Source organism: Peromyscus californicus, unplaced genomic scaffold (genome assembly GCF_007827085.1).
Source record: "Peromyscus californicus insignis strain IS unplaced genomic scaffold, ASM782708v3 Scaffold_24__1_contigs__length_46423439, whole genome shotgun sequence".
Lineage (NCBI taxonomy): Eukaryota > Metazoa > Chordata > Mammalia > Rodentia > Cricetidae > Peromyscus > Peromyscus californicus.
This window is the reverse complement of record NW_026294535.1, coordinates 14,672,270-14,691,332: the sequence shown is the minus strand read 5'-3', so window position 1 is coordinate 14,691,332 and position 19,063 is coordinate 14,672,270. Positions and strand designations below refer to the sequence as shown.

The window sequence follows — 19,063 nt, the reverse complement described above, 5'->3', positions numbered from 1 at the left end:
AAAGCATCCTGCTATGTACCATAACTTCAGTTTTTGTAATACACCAACATACATCTTAATCCTGGCTTATTACATCCTGAGATTGTGTTGACATTGGCAAGTTACCTGCTCTTTGTAAGACAGCCACCAAAGCTGCACAATTCAAATAGCAACATTTCATTTCCTACCTTTTAGAGTTATTTGGTAGATCGAGAGAGATGCAGAACACACCTGGTACAGTGCCTGCCACAGAGAAGACAACCACTTGTACCATCCACCCTTGCTACTCATTGTTACTTAAGAATTGTTTGAATTAGCCGGGCGGTGGTGGCGCATGCCTTTAATCCCAGCACTCGGGAGGCAGAGCCAGGCGGATCTCTGTGAGTTCGAGGCCAGCCTGGACTACCAAGTGAGTTCCAGGAAAGGCGCAAAGCTACACAGAGAAACCCTGTCTCGAAAAACCAAAAAAAAAAAAGAATTGTTTGAATTCTGTGATGCTATGGCCAGTGGCAAAGGTGTAAACTCCTGAACCTGTTTCCCAATATAAAAGAATTAAGAAAATATATGTGAAATAGTTTGTGAATTACACGCGGTGCTTTCTTTACTGTGCCGGCCTGGCCATGTAACTAATGATATTTGTGCTACAGTGTTCCAAACAGCACTGACCATTGTCACATTCTCATGGAGACAGACTACATTTTTTCCCTAACAAGCACATATGTGCTCATGTGTGCACACACACACACACACACACACACACACACACACACACACACCAGATGGTAATAATCACTAGGAAATGAAATGTTGTGTGTTCTCTGCTTGCTTGCTTGCTTGCTTGCTTGCTTGCTTGCTTGGAGAGGATCTCACTTAATGTTCCTCCCTGTCGTTTGCAGTAACGAGCAATAGCCACAAGCCAAACATTTGCACAAACACAGACACAGAAAGATTCCAATCCACAGACACACAGAAAGATTCCAATCCACAGACACACAGAAAGATTCCAATCCACAGACACACAGAAAGATTCCAATCCACAGACACACAGAAAGATTCCAAATCCACAGACACACAGAAAGATTCCAATCCACAGACACACAGAAAGATTCCAATCCACAGACACACAGAAAGATTCCAATCCACAGACACACAGAAAGATTCCAATCCACAGACACACAGAAAGATTCCAAATCCACAGACACACAGAAAGATTCCAATCCACAGACACACAGAAAGATTGCAATCCATAGACACACAGAAAGATTCCAATCCACAGACACACAGAAAGATTCCAATCCACAGACACACAGAAAGATTCCAAATCCACAGACACACAGAAAGGTTCCAAATCCTAACGGCTTCTCTATGGGCAAAATATGACATAACATTACAAATATAGACAAGACCATCAGGAAAAAAAAGGAAAGGAAGGAAGGAAGGAAGGAAGGAAGGAAGGAAGGAAGGAAGGAAAGAAAGAAAGAAAGAAAGAAAGAAAGAAAGAAAGAAAGAAAGAAAGAAAGAAAGAAAGAAAGAAAGAAAGAAAGAAAGAAAGCATTCTGATCTGGATAACTGGGTTCCTGGAAATATGCATTTCCTGTGGTCAGTAGTGACATTTTGAGGCAAGAAGAAAAAGTGTTAGATTTGAGAATCATCATCCAAAGCTTTGTTAAACACAAACCACTGGATGCTACTCCCTCAGAATCCCAGCCTCAGTAGGTTCAGGTGGGGTGCTGAGATCTGTCTTTCTAACAAGCTCCCAGGAGACACAGTCTGGAAGCCACTGTCTAGACACCGATGGGGATTTCTGTAATCATTCTCAGCTCTGTGGGGATGGCTAGGAAGACAGTGGTAGGCTACTTCATTTTAAACATGAGCATTCCTCTGAAGGGGAAGAAACAGGAAGCCGGAAAGATCGAAATTGTGATCAAGAAACACCACGGTTTGCCAAAACATCTTTTCTGGAACCCATGGAGGCCAGACTCTCTGCCCTCAGTGTCCTGCGGAAGCATCATTCAGAGTGTCCCTAGGTAGCCAGGTGGTCACCAGGGAAGCAGTGTAGGCGCAAAGGACGTCACCTTGATCCCTGAGACCAGGCCCAGAGTTAGAGCCCTGAAGGGACATGCGCCATCTTCTGATGGAACACCAAATCAAATCAGCCCTCTCTTTTGTCTGCTGTCCTTTGAGCAGTATCTAGCATGGCCTGGCCCCTAAAAAGCAGCCCTGACATCCTAGGGAAGCACAGTTATTAAGAATAACCAGTATTTACAAGGGCCAACTCTATATGCCAGCTTTTACACAGTTGTCCATCAACCTGTAGAATGGGACCTACTATGACTGTCCCCATTTTTTGGATGGGAATACTTAGGTTGAGGAGCCAGCCTTCTGAGATGGTTCCAACCTCTTGACAGTGTTGCATGACCTTCTCATCCATAATGTTCATTCTCACGAATTACACAATGAAATTGTATATTTCTTGTAAAAAAAAAATCTCATGTTTTAAGTAAGTTCATAATTTGGTGCTGGGTCACATTTAGTTACCCTGGGATGTGTGTGGCCCATGGAGTGTGGGTTGGAGACAGCTGTAGGGCCTAAATCATAAAGGCAGGGACTAGCTGGCTGGGATTCAAATGAAAGCATGCAGACTCCTTATGCTGGGCTGTGTGCCGGCAGCTCAGGGAGCTGGGAAGAAGGAGCTCTCGTGGCTCTCTCTCATCTCTAAAACTTTAACTGGTCCTGAAGATTCTTCAGAAGTCAAGCTGTTACGAGTGTGAGCCAAGCCACTTATCTGGAAAAAACAACAACAACAACAAAAACAAACCATGATTCTCTCTGGTCACCATCTACTCCAAAATGACTCAGGAAGATACAAACCAAAGCATCTCTGTTCCCTCAGCCTTATGCACAGACGAGAATCTTCGTCTGTAGATCAGATGCTGGCTTCAGCCCTAGCTGTCAGGTCCTCCTGCCTCCTGTCGGATGGAAGGCTCTATCTCAGTCTTTTTCTTAGTTGGAAGTAAAGAAAGCAAGCTGCTGAAGAAACCGCTTCTCTGACGAAGCATCTAAAGATTCATCCTGACTTTACAGCTCAGTGTACGTCACAGCCTCCAAGTCAAACACTGGCTAAGCTGTCCCACACATAAGGAACTGTGTCAGAGATGCTGGGTACTGTGGTTAACGCCATGCAGCCAGAGAGCTCCTGGGACCCTTGTGCTCTGAAGCCTAGGCCCACCCTCTTCCTTTCTCCTTACCGTCTTGCTGGCTTCCTTCCTTTTGTACTTTTAGACCAACTCCCTCACACAGAAAACCTGGAGAGGGAGGGGCTGGGAGAGCCAGTTAGAGACTATTTGGAAAGGGATAGCCTCGCAGCCTCGCACTTCCTGGGTCCGAGGAGATCTTGATGGGGTGCTCACCATGCTGTGGTATTAGAATTGCCACTGTGGTTGGGCGTGGGGTCTCTGGAATCTTTACCCCTGGGAGTAGCTGGCGGGGAACGCATTCCAAGTACCTGCACCCAGGAAGAGTAGAGTGGTAAGGTCAGTCTAATTAAGGCCAGACTGACTCTCCATGTTCGTCTGTCAGACTTGGGTCTGGCCTACCTAGTATAGTGGGAAGACGTGTTTGGGTTTTTTTGGTTTTTTTCCCCCTTCATGTTTGAACTGCATGAGGTTACACTGCCACCATGTGGATTGTCCAATGTGAACTTGGAAAAGAAAACTGTGGTCACTAAAGCAGTTTCAGGTACCCTGGAGGACTTGGGGCAGAGACAGAAAGAGAAACTCAGATTTTGAAAAGATGTCTTGATTTGTCGGGGAAAACCAAAGTCACGTTGATCAAAAAGACAAACGATGTTCGTGAGCACAACTTGGAGCCAAACAGACATCAGCTGAAACTTAGCAAATGAGTAGTTCTTTTTCCAGCCTCAGTTCCTTGTCTGTATAATGGGCACACTGACAGTTCCTCCAGGCAGCTGCTAGAACTGATAGGCAGTGTGGACACAGTGCTCTTGGCCTGCCATCTGGTGATTCTGGTTGTTGCCATGGAGCTGAGACAGGAGCTTCACAGCCTTACACAAAGCCTCAGTCCCTTACTAGGACTATCCCCATTTTCTCCGTGTCTTCTCCTTGGTTTGAGCCTTAACCAATTAACCTTAACCTTCACCTTTCCTGGCCCTTGAAATGTGAGCTTTGGAGCAATCCAACAGTGCATTTCAAATCTCATCTCCAATGTCATGTAGCTTTGTGGCCTTGGGGCATTTAAACCTCCTGAGTCATAGAGCTGTGTGTGGTGTCACAGGCCTGTTATCCCAGCATTTGGGACTTGGAGGCAAGAGGACAAGAGTTCAAGTATATCCTCCACTAGATAGCCAGTTAGAGGCCAGCATGGACTCATGAGACCCTGTCTCAAGAAAATGAAAATAGATGACAAAACAAAATTCTGAAGCCTGGTTTCCACATCTGGAAAATGGGGCTGATGACCCCTAGGTCTCCCGGATACAGGAGGAACTGGAGTTGATAGCGTCAAAGCTTCAGGGGCAGTGGCGGCCATGAGTCCATGGCAATCACTGTTATTGTCATGACTCACTACAGGACAGTACAAGTCCTCAGTCCTCACCTCGTCCTCCAACCAGAACCAAAACCTTTGAGCTCACCTCAGCATCCAAGACCTACTGAGTGACAGGAAGCAACTCTGTAGTCTGTTTATTTAAACCACTCAGAAAGCTGAGTTTCTGTGATTTTACCATATGTTTATCTTCTCAAGGCTAACAATGCAGCTATTCACAACTTACATCTCAGTGTTGCTAATATTAAAGTGTATTTTATCGTCAAGGCTAATACTCATGTATTTTTAGTTTATTGTACACATCTTCATCTTCCAAGACCCCAAAACCAGTGCCCTCTAATCACTGGAAATCTTGGAACTGATGACAGATTTAGAAGTGATGCAGATAAGAACTCACCACTATCAGTCCCCACAAACTCTGAAAGTCTAGATTCACAGTGACACCTGGGTGCTCCTCACCAGGCAGACTACTGCCAACTCTCACAACCACAGTGACCTTAGCTATATGCCGTAAAGTCTCCAGTTCTTGGGGGGGGGGGGGGATCCTCGGAATGTTTCATACAGCCTAGAGGGGAGAGCATGGGCTGTGAGCCTCCTCCACACCTAACCCCCCACTACCGTGGATTAATCACGTCACGGTCTCATAGCTACCTTCCCAGACTCTGCCACCAACCTGCTGCACTGTTTCCAGTAGGCTCTAAGTAGCCTTCTAACCAGTAAAGGGACCGCTGGCACCTCCCACACCTGCCCCTTTTCCTTGTCTCTCTCCTTAAACATCCCCCCCTCAGCCACTCGCCTCCTTTCTCTTTCCATTAAGATATAAAAAATGGTGAGCCCCCAGCACTGGAGTCTTGGTTAGGTTTAGCTATATAATCTCTAATAATATATGACTATACATGTATAATAAAGAGATGCATATATATATATATATATATATTTAGAGAGAGAGATCATCTCTTTCTTCCAAAACTATCTCATAGGATTTCCTTAAGTGACAGATTTTTCCAGGGCAAAAGGTCATTTAGGAGAGAAAACGGGAGTTGACAGATTACGGTATCTAAGACAAGCCGCAGCCCCACAAGGCTACAGTACTCACACCACTCATTCAACCCAAGGATATACACAGACTGCCCAGAGAGATGGGCCACAGAGCTATGGAACCTATGGGCAACCTACTGATGCCAACTATACTCAGGCTCAGACCACCGCCACCTACAGGCAGACTGGAGATACGACCTCTGCGGACAGCCTCCTGGAGCTTAATCTACTCAATGGCTCTCAGGCACACAGCCAGGCTGTCCAAGTAGTGTTTGTGACACCACCACTACTACTGTCACCACAACCCAGGCCTCCAAGGTGGCTTAGTCTGCATATGGTACCCAGCCTGCTTACCCAATGGACGAACAGAGGACAGCAGCCACCATACATGCAAGACCATAGGAGGTTAACAAGGCCACCAAGACTGGTCAACCCCAAACTATCACAGGGGGTAACAACCAGCCCAGCCTGGGATATGAGCAGAGTGTTATCCCCAGGCATCTAGGAACTACCCATACAGCCAGTCACCATACCTCCATCCTGTCTTCCTACCAGCTACTCCTCTTCACAGCTGACTAGTTATGATCAGAGCAGTCACCCTCAGCAGAGCACGAATGAGCAACCCAGCAGCCATGGATAGCAGAGTAGCTTCGGTCGACAAAGCAGCTATGGGTAGCAGCCTCCTGCTGGCTCACCCGCCCCCCCTCCTCCTCCTCCCCAGACTGGGTCGTAAAGCCTGGCTTCAAGTCAATATTGCCAACGAACAGCAGCCAAGCACAGCAGAGTTAATTCTGACAAGACCATCGCAGTAGTGTGGGTCTTTACAGGCAGATGTCTGGAGGGTGGATCAGAGCATGAGTGGCCCTGATAACTGAGGCAGGAGGGGAGGGGGATTTGATCATGGACCCATGACTAGGGATGGGCCAGGAGAGGACGCAGTGGACTGGAAATCAAAAGTGGTTGCAATAAGCCTGGTGGACCCGTGGATGAAGGCCCAGATCTGGATCCAGATGTGACTTGGAGAACGGTGCAATTTATGTGCAAGGATTAAGTGACAATGTGATGGGATGGTCTGGCTGACCTCTTTAAGCAGTGTGGGGTTGTGAACAAGAGAACTGGGCAACCCGTAGTCCACATCTGCCTGGATAGGGAAACAGGAAATCCTTCGCAGTGTTCTATGAAGATCCACCAACCGCCAGGGCTGCCTTCCGTAGAATGGCTTGATAGGAAAGATTTTCAAGGAAGCAAATTCAGTTTCTCTCCCCCCGCCCCCACCCCCCCGCAAAAAAGAGCCTCCCATGAATAGTATTTGAGGTGACATTCTACTGTGTGAGGACAGAGGGATGCCACTACCACCCCATGGAGGTCCTGGATGCTCAGGAGGTCCTGGAGGACCCATGAGTTACATTGGAGGCCAAAGAGGAGAGAGGGGGCTTCCTCACGAGAGGGTGCTTCCTCACGAGAGGGTCCCGAAGCTCCTTAGGGAATCGCTCTGGAGGAGGAAGAAATGAGGTGGAGACTGGCAATTTCCCAATCCAGGCTGTGGAAATCAGAGCTTCTTCACCTGGAGAACAGAATGCAACCAGTGAAAGCCCCTAAACTCAAGGGCTTCCTTCCCCAACCTTTCCCACCTCTGGGTGGTGACATTGGCCGAAGGTCCCTGGGAACAGTCAGAGAGGAAGAGATGGACTTGTGGACCAAAACTGTCCTGGAAGAAGGTTCAGAGGTGGCCAAAGTGGAGACAGAGGTGGCTTATGAGATGGCCGTGGCATGGACCAAGGTGGCTTTGGTAGGGATGATGAGGTGCTCCTGGGGCCCAAGGAGGGAGAAGAGGCGAATGTGGAGAACCTGGAAAAATGCCAAGTCGAACCCGGGCAGGAACCCAGAAACCAGCCCCACTAGATAGAGCTGCAGAGCTGCATTGATAGTCACGCACGTTTATGTTTATGTCAGAAAATGTTTTCAATTTCTAATTCCATATTTATAATGTTGGCCATACCTTGGCGGCTATACCTTATCTATACTTTATTATTTTCATATATTCATTTTCATGTATGTGTTGATCACTTGTGAAGAAGATTAAATGAAATGGTGGTGTGCCGAGGTTTCTCCCTTCTTTTGAGATGGCTGTGGAGGACCAGGAGGACCTCTAAATGTAACATGGTTGTAATTTTTAAATAAAATTCCAAATGTTTAAGAAAATATCATTTAATAAAAGACCCACGTTCATTTCAAACTCGCATATGGACGTGTATAATATATATGCAATTTATTCTTACATTGTACTTATGAAGATAGCTCTCCACTGAATGCATTAAATCTAATGAAATTATATTCCATAAACACATTCATGTGTCAGAGTCCTTAATGCATCTAACCATCACAGCCAGGCTCTGAAGTAAACACTGATGGGAATTTCTTTGGCAGGCAAGGAAATCCAGGCACAATATGGCAGACAGTTCATGGAGCTGGTGTAGAGACGCTGGCTTTGGCTCGGCTCGGCATGGCATCCCTAGGGTCTTCTACACCTTTGCCATCTGGGCCCAAGTGCGGATCAGAGGATCTGGGGACACAAATGTGCTTTGACTGATGGCTACAGCAATTAAGTGCCAGTACCCCACAGGCTCCTCACAACCACCACACCCATCACCCTGTCCCCACCACACTGTTCCCGTCACACCATCCCCATCACTGTCCTCACCACACTGTCCCCACCACACCCCATCACACTGTCTCTGCCATATTGTCCCCCAAACACTACATCTCCCATTTCACAAGCACAAGCACACAAGCAACAACCATGTCCAGTGTCAAGGCGAGCATCATTTTTCTTTCAGAGCCAGGCATGGTGGAGTGTGCCTATAACCCCAGAAGTCCTTGCGGGCCTGAGACAGGAGGGTCACAAGCTCAAGGCCTGCTTAAGCTTCATAGTGACACCTTATCTCAACAAAGCAGAAGTAACAATAATAATAAATTAATTAAAACCCAAATCATAAATTGACTTTTGCTTTTGAAAATAAAAAAAAAATTGAAAAATCCGAATTCACATCCTTTATTTTCAAGGCAGATCAGGGCCAGATCATGGGTGGACTCTTGTTTGTTTCGGTGAAGAAGTGTCCTCTGGGGCAACTCCCATGAGAAGACTGAAGGCTGAGTCATCCAGGGCCCAGCAGCTATATGATAATTCCCTTCCCTTATAACACAAGATAAAAATTGAAACTCCTGTGTCTTTAGTTACTCCATATCCCTGAAACAGATGACAAGCCATGAGCTCTATAAATTCAAGCAAGGGAGACAGTCGGCTCTCTCTCTGCCGCCTGCATCAACATCCAAGGACTCCCAGGACACCTGAGTCGGCAGCCCTGAGGCTGAACGCTAAAATTGCTCAACCTTGGATGGAGCAGGGAGCAGCACTTTCAGGGTCCCAGAGCTGGGAGCCTGCTCTGGTTGCTAATGAATGGGGACTTGTTGTCTGATTGCAAACAAGCTCAACATGGTTCATTCATTATCGTCAGAAAAAAAAAAAAAAAAAGGAAGAAGAAAGGACGTAATTCCCGAGGCCAACTTTGTAAAAATCCTCCTGGCCAATTTGTCTACAGAAAAACCAGCCAGTCATCACCTCTCGCCAGCACCTTCCCGGGTCCAGCCCTTGGCACCGAACATAACATGATCTTTGTCTCTGCTCTTAGAAGAGGTAACCTCAGTGCAGGGATAGCTAAGAAAGGTGGAGGAATGACTAACCGCTTCACTCCAGCCTACGCGGGCTGCTTCCCCTCAGCACAGCCACGGGCCAGCCAACAAGCTCCTTCTTCTAACTCTACCAAAGGAAAGCAAAGTCAGCCTGGACAGAGGGCCTTCGGGAGTGTTCTAGCAGCCAGGCTGAGCTCTGTCCTGTCTCAAAAGCTGATGGCTTTCTCTCCTCCCTACACCCCTCTCCTGGGGGTGTTTGTTCAGTGATAACTGCCAAACACCTGGGTGTAGGTGGCGCTTATTAAGACCCAGACGGAAATCATCAGACAGTTGTCCTTGGCTGACCTAAGGAAGGTCTGACAGACATGCAGGACTTGAAGACAAGCCTTTCAGAGACAATTACCAGGAGTGATCACAGCTGAACTATTATAGTAGGGTGTTGCCTCAGCTATCGGGTTTGAGCAAAATAAAGGCTGCAGAATTGGTTTGAGCCAAATGAAGATTTTTTTTCCAACAGATGCCACTGCTGGGAAATCATTAATTCAACTTGTGGGCCTGGCAAAAAGATCTCATTTCTATATTTCTACAACCCAAACATACATACATACATACATACATACATACATACATACATATGTGCGCACACACACAAATATATGTGTATATTGTAGGAGTCCACAGAGGTTTCCTAGTGAGATCTGAGATTGATTTACCCAGCAGGACTGCTTAAGGGGATGATTGGACCACAGGCGTGGTTACCAGGTATTTGGAAGGGTCTGAACTTGGCTGTGTCTAGCAAGGGGGAGGTCTTTGGCCCCACCCCTTGGCATTGCTATAAAAAGCCCTTTTGAAGAGGCAGAAGGAACCGCTGGGTTTTGGTCCAGGTCCTCCTGAAGCTATCCTGTGTTTCTGTCTTTCTCCTCTTTGCTGTCTTTCTATCTAAAATGTTTCTTATCTGTCTCTCCTTCTCATAGGAACCCTTTAAAAGGTGGAAACTGGCCTCCCACAGTATATATATAAAAAAAAATATATATTATATATTATATTTATGCATATTTGTATTTATAGATTATATAATTATCAGATAGTTAATTATATTATAATTATTGCACAATTGTATAAATATTCTCTTATATAATTGCATAATTAATGCATAATATGTGAATATTGTGTATATGTGTATATTCTTGGATATCCAGAGACAGGAAAACCAACAGATCTTAACTCTAAATAAGTGTAAACTCCCTGGCTGAGGAGTAGCTGGCCGGAGAGAGCTGCTGAAAGAATCATGTAAGGCTTGAGATGATAAAAATAGTAATCATTTATCTTCAAGGAACTGAGCTCTCTTCCTGGAGAAGAGACTCTTAGACGATAAATTAACTACCCTTCACATCTTTTAACCCCATTTCACTCTCTAAAAGCATCAAGAAGTTCAGCCAGCTTGTGACAGTACATATTTCACTTAGCTAACAAATAAGTATGGAGGGCCGATCGCATGCCAAGTATCCCACAGCCAAGAAAAGCTTAACCCAGTCTTGGTCTTCAGGCTCATGAGCCTTGCTTATTTTTCCTTGAGTAAATGATTCTGTTTCCTATTGTAGCCACTACCAAGATGATATTTTCTCCCTGGGAAAGAGTCTTTGTTTTATTGGCGTGTTTACATCGCACATTATCCTCAGAAAGGGTTCCACATGGCTTTATAGGAATGAAGGAAATGTAAGTTTGCAAAACATCCTTCAAATGATATAAAAATGATGGTAGGAAAAAGGGCCTCCTTCTAGAAGCAGCCAGAAGGAGCAGCTGCTTTAAAATGGGTTTTATGAGTGAGGCGTGGTGATCCTCAACTTTAATCCCATGCAGAGGCAAGTGGATCTCTGTGAGTTCCAGGAGACCCTGTCTCAAAACAACAAAAACAAAACAAAACAAATTAGTTTAGCTTTTTTTTCTTTTAAAAACATTTTTTGCTACATTTTTTATCTGTATATCAGGAGAGGGGAGTGTATGGCACAGTACACCTGTGTAGACTTGGGAAAGCCTATGGGAGTCCATTCTCTCCTTCTACATATGGATCAGGGCATCAAATTCAGGTCACTGTTCTTGGGGACTTCCACCTGCTGAGTTATTTCTCTGGCCCAACTTTTTCTTTTTCAAGTTTTGATAATTGCCTTTAAATATCCGTCTTAGTCACTGTTCTATTACTGTGAAGAGGTACGTGACCAAGGCAACTTTTATAAAGGAAAGCATTTAATTGGGGCTTACTTACAGTTTCAGAGGCTTAGTTCATTGTCATCATGGTGGGAAACATGGCAGCAGTCATGGCTCTGGAGCAGTAGCTGAGAGCTACACCCTGATCCACAGGAAGAGAGAAAGAGACTAGGCCTGGTGTGGGCTTTTGAAACTTCAAAGCCCACCCCCAGTGACATACGTCCTTCAACAAGGCCCCACCTACTCCAACAAGGCCACACCTCCTAAACCATGTTCAAACAATTCCACTCCCTGTTGACTATGCATGCAAATATATGAGCCTAGGGGGTAAATTCCCATTTCAACCACCACAGTACCCAAGAGCATGCTGATGTAGCTTAATTGGATTTCCCCACATTTTACGTCTAGATGTTTCTGCCATTGTGGATGAGGTGCTAGTTCTCACTGTCCCTTGCACCCAATGGAGCCATATCACTATTTTAGACACATTAATATATAGTTTTCTAATACAGCGATTATGAAAATGTGGTTCCGGAAAGGCAGAGCTATTCATGACGCATGGACTTAAATGGAAACCTACAAGTGGAAAACAGACTAGGAATTAAAAGGGAGTACAAACAAGAGTGACTTGTGGGGCTGGGAAGACAATGCAGCCAGTGAAGCATCAGCCATGCAGTGAGAGGATGGAAATTCTGCCCTCCACACCCATGTAAGGGCTGGGCCAGTGGGCAGACAGCCTGAAATCCCAGCCGTTGGGAGGCAGAGAAGGAATCCCCAAAGCAAGGTGGCTAGTGGGATTGATCGGCTCCGAGTTTAAGTGAGAAACCCTGTCTCAGTGTGTAGAATGGAGAGAGATGAAGACATCCACTGTCAGCCTCGGGCCTTCACTTTCATGTGTCTACATGCATACACAGGTGCAGGTACCCCCCCCCCCACACACACACACACATAGAACAACAAAAGATCAACATGCGTACTCTACAAGAAAATGATAATTGCTGGCTCCATGAATAAACCACCACATAGATCACTCTCAAACTCTAATGTCCACAGAACTACCCGGAATCTTGTTTACATGTAGATTGGAATTCAGATCTCGGTAGGACCTGGGATTTTGCATTCCACAAGCTCCAAGGAGCCCTGAGTACTGCATAGCATGAACCATACCAGCAAGAGCAGCTCTGCAGGCTTCCACGTGTTCTCTCTGTTCTCCTTTGCAGAACATGCTCTTCAGAATCATCTCATTCTATCCCATTTCTTACTCCATGCTGAAAAGCAATGTGGCTTCCACCATCACCGTGCACAGTGGGGGAACAGGTCTCTCTTGCACAGGCACAGTGGTAAATATCGACCCAGAACAGAAAGGCGAGGGGCAGCATTCCAGAACATAGAGTGGCTTCCGTTTCTAACATCTTGCTAAAGCCACAAAAGGTGGCGAGACATTTATAAACTTGATGGAGAGCAGGTCAGGTCTGAACCGGATAAACGTCACAAGCTGTAGAATAAGTTGAGGACCACTTTCTCTTTTTCTCACGTGTCTCTTCCTCTGTCCAACTTAGCTGTCAGCATCCCGGAGACACTGGAGATGGAAAGGATGCCAGGGGAACCTCTCCCCTCCCCTGCAATATTTATTTTCCATCATGAGAGAAATCTTCAGCTCTTCCCAGGCAGTGTTGTTCATCATGTTTTATATGAATAAAGGCCAGTCAGCTCTGTGCTGTAGATGATTAGTGACTGATTCATTTATAGCACTTGCTGGTTGCCATGGTATGAGTACTCCCACTCTGGCTGATATCAAGCTCTTGATGTGGCTTTACCAAATTTGGGATTAGAAGCTCTCACCAATTTTGGCTTTCCTAGTCTGCCACAACATGGTTCCTACCGTGGCAGATTATTCTCCGTGCTCAGCTGTACCCTTTACACTCCGGCTCTGAAATTTCTCCCATCAAAACGTGGGTTCTGTATCCCTTTCTCTTGAACCCAGATTTTCCTTGTGACTTCTCTGGCCAGTGCAATGTATCAGAGCAGGGTGTTCAATCGAAGTCTGTGCTTCAGGACACATCACAGAACGTCCCACTTGCTGTTTACGACAAACCACAACCACAAGGGGACAAATCTGGGGTGGCTTCCTTAGACCCAGAACCCATCAAGCAAACATGAGACATCTAAGATGGTCCCAGTGGCCCTAACACCCCTGCATACCTGCCCGACTTGAACTGCCGCAGAACCCGATCACACCAGCAGCCAGCCCATTACGGGTTCTTGTACCACACACCAGGCTGTTGATGTGAGCAACAGACGGTTATAAGCGTTAGGTTAGCAGGTGAACCGGATAAACAAAGTCACTAGTAGATGAGAGAAAAGTCAAAAGCTTCATCAACCACATGCACATGGCTCTCTTTGGATATTGATTGAAATCAAACCAACCATTGAAGCAAGAGGATCATAAAGGCAAGGTCATCCTTGACTACATAGAGAACTCAAGACCAGTCTGGGCTACATGAAGCATTGCCTAAAATAAATTTGCTGGGTGGTGGTGGTGCATGCCTTTAATCCCAGCACTCGGGAGGCAGAGCCAGGCGGATCTCTGTGATTTTGAGGCCAGCCTGGTCTACAAAGCGAGATCCAGGATAGGCACCAAAACTACACAGATAATTCTGTCTTAAAAAAACACAAACACAAACAAACACATAAACATTTTTTATATTTTTAGCTACAGAGGAAAACAAAAGGACATAATAGGGTACCATTTAACTTAGTTACCAACTCTAAATGCTCCATGGAAAACTCCCAGGGCAGAGGAACATCACATTCTCTTGTGACCAGCACTGTCCATCTCTGTGGCCAAATTCCCCCCAAATGCCCTGAACGTTTCTTGCCAGGCCCCAGACCCCACTTTAAGAGTCTGCCACCCTCCAGCATCACCAGGTGAAGCCACAGCCTCTGATGGATTGCTAGGTTATCACCCAACTCTTCTCCCCTCTGACATGGAAGCTCAATTGAAGAGTAAGGTTAATTTCTTTTTTTTTTAAACTGATATTGTCTGCATTGTATTTTATTATGTTAAAAAAAAGTGTAGTGGCGAGTTGGAAGCACATTGAAACAACTTCCTGTCTTTAATATGACACTTATATTAGCCTCAGAATTTCAGTTATATCCCTCAATATGGCATGCTTATACAAGTCTTGAGATAAATAATATCACATTACTTTTGAATTTCATTTCTTTCATTTTCATTTGAGTCATTATGAGTCCAGAGCACTATCAAAACATTCAGGGCCTGCAGCCATTGACCAACTGAATTATGAAAAGAAATGAGGCTTGCGGTTAAAAGAGTTTGTTTACCCATACTTTGATTAAATTCTTACTGACTCTTGAGACAATAAGTTTTGAGTCATTTGGGCCTCAGGTTTACCACCCTTAAGGGTCAGACAGTAGGTGGGAATAATGGCAACTTGGCAGAGTTGGCATTAGTCCTCTGAGAAAGGTGTGAGTGGACCCAGCAGAGGGCTTGGCAGCATGCATACATTAGCAGATAGTGTGGTGGATAACCCTCATTATCAACCTCACTAGTTTTAGAATCACCATGGAAACATATCTCAGGTGTAGCTATGAGGGTATTTCCAGAAACATTTAACTGAGGAAACTCACCCTGAATGTTGATGGCATCATTTCATAAGATCAGGTCTGAGACTGAAAAAAGAAGGAGGAGAGGAAGAGGAAGAGAAAGGAGAAGAAGAGGAAGAGTAAGAGGAAGAAGAGGAAGAGGAAGAGGAAGAAGAAGAAGAAGAAGAAGAAGAAGAAGAAGAAGAAGAAGAAGAAGAAGAAGAAGAAGAAGAGGAAGAGGAGGAGGAGGAAGAAGAAGAAGAGGAGGAGGAGGAGGAGGAGGAGGAGGAGGAGGAGGAGGAGGAGGAGGAAGGGATCCTTCGAGGGTTGGGCACCAGTGTTGGAAGCCAGCTCTGACCTGTTGAAGGGCTCTTGGGGGGAGGAGTGAGGAATGAAGCAGTATTAGACAGAAATATTGGCCTAGACAAAGAGAAAGACAGAGACACACAATAACTTCAGGAGGGCCCTGAGTCAATACCCAATTGCCCTGACTTTATTCATAATGGACCTTTTATACATCAGCAAGAGGAGGGGCAAAAGACCTCCCCGTCCCAAGGTTGAAGTATAAAGTAGCAACAAGTGTAGACCCTTCAAAGCACCTGGCAACCACACCTTTGGCCAAATTATCCTATTACACAGCCCTGCTGGGCAAAGCAAGCTCAGGCTTTCTGAGCTTGTGTAAGTAAGGCCTTACTAGAGACCCTCTGTGGGCTCCCCCACACCAGCATGCATCTTCTTCTGCTTCCTGACCATAGAGACAACGTGACCAGTTGCATCGCACTCCAACCACCCCATGATGCCTCCCACACCAGGGTGGACTGTACCATCAAACTGTGAGCCAAAATAAACCCTTTCTTTGTACTTAGCTTTTGTTAGATATTTTGTCCCAGCAGCAGCAGAAGTTACTATACAGATAGTAACAGTCACTTCCTGTGTCACCTTTAATGGCCCCTGGGCTCCATCTACCTCAGTCTGCAGAGATTTGGGGTCCACTTGAGTGTAGGCTTGTTCTTCAGATGTGGGAAATGCATAATGGCTTACTTGTTACATGGACTGATTTTCTTATCTTGTCTTTTTATTCATATTTCACACAAGAATGGAGTCAAAGTAACTAAACTATATCCCATAGAGTCCTGAAAATTAACACAGTGTGTAATTTGGAAAATTTTGTGGAAATCAAGAGAATAATTCATGCAACTTTGTTGAGTGACCTGGGAGATAAACACATTACAACCCAGACTGCCATTAATGACTTACCTTTATGACTAGACGCATAAGGTCTACATACACCATCCAGTTCTTTTTTCAGCTAAATTCTCATTATTATGTTCATGCTTTTATAGATGAGGGTATTTTGATAATTTTTAAAGTTGTCAACTTTACAATTACGAGAACATTCATTCATTTGTCTTTCTATTAAAGAGCATAAATGGTTATGTGGGGAATGAGTTCAATGTAAATATCTCACACCAAGGGATACATTGTCTTCATTCTAGTGGGAAAATAACATTTCTGGGGCAATACAGGCATTTGAAAATCTCATTTCTCTTGAATCAGGCACTCATAAAGCTTCTACTATCCTCAAAACCCACAGAACACATGCACTTATTGGCTTGAATGGTGCTATTTGCTCATGGCTTCAGTAATTAGTTATAGAATTCTGAACATTTGTATCACTTTTAATCATTCATTAAATCGTTCATTAAATGATTAAGTATGAGGCCACTAAAGATAAAACTTGCTTTCTCAAAGATCCCTGCCTCCTTCCCTCCTCCCTCCTGAGCCCCAGCCCCTAGCCACAGAAGTGACTCCCCTGGTAGACTGAAGACTTGAGGGACTCTCCCTCCATCCTTTCCTATTAGGGCTGTATCTCCAACACTATCCCTTCCACTTTCTGTTCCCAGTTATCTGTCATCTCTCTTCTCACACAGACCTGGCCCATGGGAACACCAGACTGTTAGAAGTTCTTGGGTGGCAAAGGGTTTGGTGTAGGAGCCTCTTCAACTGGGGGAGAGTCACAGCCTCTTTGGAGCTGCCCATTTGCAGGCTAATGTCCTTTTCCATATGAGTCAGAGCAAGGATGCAACCATGTGAGAAGCTGGGGACAGGCTAGGTCACAGCAGAAGGAGGCGCCATTCGTTCACTAAGAACCCATCTCACATGGATACAGTCTCAAAATGTCTTAACCAAACATACAAACACGTTGGCATTAGGATGTGTTGAATGTCGTCACAGGAGGGTATGTAAAGGAAGTATTATAGAAAAGGACAAGCTCAAGGGGCCTCCCTCTGTGCTTGCTGTGGTCAACCATCCACTATCAGCAGATGCCCCTCCCACAAGCCCATCAGCTCCTGTCCCAGACTGCAAAGGGAGAGATCTACACATTGTGTGCACATGTCTTTTCCAACCCGCAGTAAAAAAAAAATCCTGCTTGATTTGTATGTTTGAAATTGCAGTGAATTTTTTAGAGTAAAAACATTTTCAGGATAAGACAAGGAAGGACAAAGGTAAAACATGGCATGTTGTAAGTGGTTTTTACACCCGCCTAAGTACACTCACCTTCAATGCTTTGTGCAACATCTATGAAGAATGATCTATTGCCTTGTGTTGGTGAGGGAAGTGTTTTATATGGTGGTAAATGCATTGACCTACCGTCACACTATGATTAGAATTCAATCCTTGGGTCTGCCTTCCAAGTGTCCTGCAAAGGAAATCGGCTTTGAATTTATATTGAGATTAACATAAACTAATGGGTCTTAAATTATGGAAGATATTAAGAGCCTAAAAGAAACCAGGCTGAAGATGAGTGAATATTTGAATACTTTTCTATTATTATTTTCATTATTATTAATGATGCCCCCCTCCCCAGCGGTATATTTTAGGATATTGGTGAGCCTTGACCTTGAATGCCATCTCATCGTGACATTATTAACTGTCAGAAGAATTGATAGCTTTTAGAAAGCGCAGCAAGGATGAAATTACCTCCCAGCCAGAACATGGTTGACAGCACAGATGGATGAGAGGGATAAGAAGGGCCACAGAGGAGACCTCAGGCTTCTGCCCCTCCAATCTCCCCAATCAACCCAGCTAAGCACCAGTTAGCGTCTGTTTTCCCTGTAATGACTGATCTCTAACGCTAGGAGGAGCTAAGGGCGCCTCTTTTACTTCTGTTGGCCACAGAGCTAGCGAATACAAACTTGTAAGCACCTTTGTTAAATAAGGAGTGGGTCTTTGTCTCTGTCCCAGCTAAAAAGCAAAGAGATTAGGGCAACCAGATTGAGGCAAACCCATTTTTATTTCTGTGGAACAAGTACTTGCAAAGGAGCTGAGAGGCTTTGAACTTGAGAGTGGGCTTAGGGCCCACTAAAGCTTTTGAAGGCTCTGCTGTCTTCCAGTGTGTCAAAATGGTCTGTGCAGATGTCAGAAATGCTGTGGTCTGCTGATAAAATGGAAATGTAGAAAAGGGAAATGAAAGTGATAATTTTTTAAAATCTAGAGTATAAGTAAGTCCTAGAAATATATTTTTTTAACAAAATTAGCTTTGACTTTGAACTCGAAGAGCCTCCCTTTGAAATGGGACCTCTACCATGCTTCAGAGGCCCAGAGTCTTTGGAAATGCATAGAACATTCTAGTCTCTGGCTTGTAGCACTTGGGCTAGCATTCTGTTCCCCCACTGAATTATCTCGGCAGATGGGACACTGGCTCTTCTGAGAAGTCCCCAGGAGAACTTGTTATATCAGTCTCATGAGGACGTTGCTGCTGTAAGGACCGGCTAGCACCCACAAGCCTGAGGACACTGGGGCAGGAAACCTCAACCAAGAGGTCATGAGCAAGACTACAAGCAACTCTTCACTGTAAGTCTGTTCTTAGGTGAGACTCTGCAGTAGCTATGGAGGAAGGGTAGGCAAGCATAAGGTTTAAGGATTAATGCATCAAAGCACATCCCTTCCACAGGACTGTGGAGACAGAGGGAGAGGTAGGGAG

The 19,063-nt window shown here is 45.1% G+C and overlaps 1 long non-coding RNA gene and 1 pseudogene across 2 annotated transcripts; one reads left to right on the top strand and one right to left on the bottom strand.

The window, feature by feature from the left end:
* Positions 1–1,848: 1,848 nt before the first annotated feature.
* Positions 1,849–7,479, top strand: LOC128119542 (RNA-binding protein EWS-like; annotated as a pseudogene).
* A 350-nt stretch (positions 7,480–7,829) lies between these two features.
* LOC128119713 (uncharacterized) lies at positions 7,830–13,231 on the bottom strand. Of its 2 annotated transcripts, XR_008221639.1 has the most exons (3): positions 12,640–13,212; positions 11,531–11,614; positions 7,830–11,160 (listed from the first exon to the last, which is right to left on the bottom strand). It is a non-coding gene; the product is annotated as an uncharacterized LOC128119713 (long non-coding RNA). The 2 variants fall into 2 exon arrangements; XR_008221638.1 differs by having other exon boundaries at positions 7,830–11,614; positions 12,640–13,231.
* Positions 13,232–19,063: the final 5,832 nt, after the last annotated feature.